Source organism: Melanotaenia boesemani, chromosome 21 (assembly GCF_017639745.1).
Source record: "Melanotaenia boesemani isolate fMelBoe1 chromosome 21, fMelBoe1.pri, whole genome shotgun sequence".
NCBI classification, from domain to species: domain Eukaryota; kingdom Metazoa; phylum Chordata; class Actinopteri; order Atheriniformes; family Melanotaeniidae; genus Melanotaenia; species Melanotaenia boesemani.
In genome coordinates, this window is record NC_055702.1 from 27,244,317 (window position 1) to 27,248,228 (window position 3,912).

A 3,912-nucleotide genomic window follows, 5' to 3' on the forward strand; every position below is an offset into this window, starting at 1 on the left:
AGTTAGACCCCACCCGGCATTATAACTGCAACTTCGGAAGGGAACCTTGACTCTTAAGCAGGGAGGGTTAAACTTTTGTGGTTGTGTGTGTGTAAGCGGTTAAGATTGATTAGAGACTATTATTTTGATACATGCACAGTTCATGGGATAATTCACAAGTTCAATTAAGTTAAAATAGACCCTCCCAGTATCTCAATTGCTATACTGTTGTGAATATGTTAGTTTGCTGTATGGAGTCACCACTAAAGGGCACAGGGCATTTCCTCCCATTTCCCCCCTTTTCAAAGAATTTTTGCTATAAATGAAAAAGTAATTAGGTAAGGAAGTCCTTCATAGATTACATATATGGCCTTTAAAAGAAATCCACCTTGCAACTGCAAGCTATAGTGTTTTCAGAATCAGGTTATTAGTAGTCTCAGAAAAAAAAGGCCTACAGTTTTAGGCTCAACTTGGGTCTGAATGTCCTCCATGTCCAGTATTTTGTGATCAACTAGTTTTATTCTTTTGTAGCAGTATAATGTTATAGCACCTCAATATAAATGATATACTAACATTTAAAAATTTATAAATTTTTTTCATATTAATAACGATTAATATGAATAGAAATCAAGCCTTTTGGAGCACAACCACCGTTTTTTACTTATTACACAGCAATAAAAGGAAGAGCGTGAATTACCTCTATGTTGATAGATATTTAATTAATCAGTCTCTAAACACTACATTTAGTGAGTTCTCGTTTGAAGAACATGACACTAACAGAACTTATCCTAAAAGTTTAGTTTTAGCCTATTAGTAGTTAAAGAAGTGAATCTAACTCAGATCAGATGGGACGCTAAATGAAAAGGAAGTTTAATGGATTACTGCTAAGACACCCGCTAGAATCAAGCCGTTTTATGGCAGGTCTCCTTTTCGTTGTTGGATCGGGTGTGGACAAGGTCACAAGATGAGAGAAGGTGGTGGTTCTGGAAATTTCTCTCTAGGGAGTATCAGGTTCCATGGTGTAATGGTTAGCACTCTGGACTTTGAATCCAGCAATCTGAGTTCAAGTCTCAGTGGGACCTCCAGCCTGGAGCTGCTCTTAAAGGGCAGCGTCGCCAAAATACCCCAGACATGTTTATCACAATGCTCGCTTTACAAACAGCTCCTACGTGAACAACTAAGCAATTTAAAGCATACTAAGCTCTGCTTTCCACTGACAGGTGATTACTTTTAGTTTGATTTTAGAACTACAAACCTTGCGAATGCACTGCAAACCTAATATTAGTTTTCTCTTTCGGTAAAGTAACGTACTAACCAGTCACTAAACAGGTTTGTTATTTACATCGTCCAACCTTACATTTTCATTCTACCCGTCAATTTATTTAAACTTAATTTCTCATTCAGCTGCACACAGAACTGCATTTCTCTTTCAAAAAAATATTTTAGAACTACAAACCGTGCCAACCTATTATCACTAAAAACAATTAGCTTATTTTATATTAAACATATTTTGCTTACAGATTTTATCTGTATGCTCTGATTCATGTGGTGGAGTTAATTTGTATGTGCCACACACACATTATACAATAACCCAATGTATGTTCCTCTGATTTGTTTGCTGAATGATGGAACACTGGGTCCATTAACGATTCAAAAAGAAACAGTAAAATGTGAAAATGAATGTTAAAATTCACAGGCAGCCAGCAGTGCAGTAAAGCCACAAAAAGAAAAGAAAACCAACAAAACCAGTAAAATGTCAGAGTCAACCAGAGATTTAGCAGCAGAGGGTTCATGTGGCTCATGTGGTGTGAATCCTAATAGAGTGTAAATTAGCTCAGGCTTTTAAAGGTTAAAAGCTGGCAGATTTATTTGGTTACACACAAAAGTGCATCTAAACATGACTAAACTGTTGGGAGTCCACTGTCACTCAGAAAGGTGCAGGCGGTGAAATGAGATGCAAACACTTTAAACTTTAAGCAGTTCATAGTCTCAACAATCAGCCACAAATTACCAACAGAGACAATAAACCAGAACTTTTCTCACCCTCTAATTATTTTTTATTTGAATGAATGTAATGTGTCTGTTTCAGGAGACATGCTCATATTGTGGAAGAAATCTTACATCTTTAATTTAAGTCTTTTTTTCTGCTGTGGTGGACATGGGTTAAGATAACCTTGAATCCATGTGGCATAACAGCTGACAGAGGTAAACCCTCTGAAAAAAAACAACAACACACAAAAAGCTAATACTGTGTCTGACAGCTGGAGAACCAAACAGACCATCTTTTACCATCACAGTCAGTGATTCGGCCCTGCAGGTCTGCAGGGAACAAGGCCGCTCTGTGTCCGTCTCTGATCAACAGGTCACCGTTTATAGAGTCGGGCCTGCCAGGCATCTTCACTGACAGACACAAGGTTACCTGCTTTGGTCTCAATAATTTAGATGGATTTGCCCTACAGTGCACCTGAACTACAAAAACACACACACACACCAGCCATTGCAAGGCCACTTTTTATTCCTTTTGAGATCCACAAGCGTCACCACAGTTGTCTGTATTTGTAAATGAAAAGATTTCATCACAATACAGCATTTGATTTTATATATATGTATATATATATATATGTATATATATATATATATACAGGGGCGCCCGAGTCCAGTCCTTGAGTTGTCCTATCCTGCAGCTTTTAGATGCATCCCTTCCCCAACAAGCCTGAATCAAATGGCTTAATTGCCTTATCCGCATGTCACTCAGCTCTGCAGAGGCCTGCTAAACAAGGCATTCATTTGATTCGAGACATTCGTTGTTGGAGAAGGGATGTATCTAAAAGTCTCAAGGACTGGACTACAATGTGATTGGCCGGAAGGTGTGCTCACCAAACTGCTGTGTGGCATCAAGTTTTTTTTATACCTGCCAAACTGAATTTTAACCTACATTTGGATGTATGGCAGGTGTTCATTTAGAGTCCTGATTACATTCATTAGAAAATGATCAAATAAAAGACTCTGCTTCAATAAAGGCTACAGCCTTGCTCGTGGCTCAGTACACAGAATTACAGAACATAACTGATTAAGAAAGCAACACGATCTTAAAATGTAGAAAAAATTATGTGCAAAGTATTGTGGCAACTTTAAACCAGTGAAGGTGATGACTAATGTTTACTCTCACAATGGAGGATAGAAGTATAGCCTGCAAGCTAACTCACATTTTATACAACAACACACCCTATACAACACTGTATTGATCATTGCTGAGCTCTCACACCATCAGGGCTGTAATCCCTTCAATGCCTGCTGCAACACCCCTCACCTGAAAGCTCGCTGCTATCGCTGCTTCTGCTGCCCTTTGTTTATTTTATTTTTTATTTTTCTTATACAACAGACGCCCAGCCGTCTGCCTGGAGGTATTCAGTCTACATTTCCATCCACCTGCTTCTTATGCACCTTATCAGCCTCGTCAGGAAAAGGATTTTTTTGTTTTACTGCAAGCACAGCAGAGTTGGGCATCTGCACTCTGATGTCTGAGTCCCTGCAGACTCTAACCTCACAGAGATGTTGGGGAGCGATGGGTCAATGCCAGACTCACTGTTTAGAGCCTCCAACAGGGTGTTGGAGGGGAGATGGGGGTTTAGCTTTTAGCGTTACTGTGGTGCAAAGCAGGACATTTGAGCCAACTATTTACAAATTCACAAGGGAAACCTAAGATTAAGAAAGAGGAACCACAAAGAACCAGTCAGAGATAGAAGATGGCATTATTGATTTTCGTCCCATCTAAACTCCAACCATGAAGACCCATATATCCATCCTGTTTGGCCTCAACTCATGTCACAGACATGAATGTGGAGCTTGATGTCATGATTCTCGAGAGAATCCAGCTGCTTTTCAAGGTAATCTTGTTGCATCCAGAGGGCTTTTGGTTTGAAGCTGTTGATT

General features: G+C 39.2%; 1 non-coding gene across 1 annotated transcript; it reads left to right on the forward strand.

The window, feature by feature from the left end:
* Positions 1–989: 989 nt before the first annotated feature.
* Positions 990–1,061, forward strand: trnaq-uug. Its single transcript has one exon. It is a non-coding gene; the product is annotated as a tRNA-Gln (tRNA).
* The last annotated feature ends 2,851 nt before the right edge of the window (positions 1,062–3,912 follow it).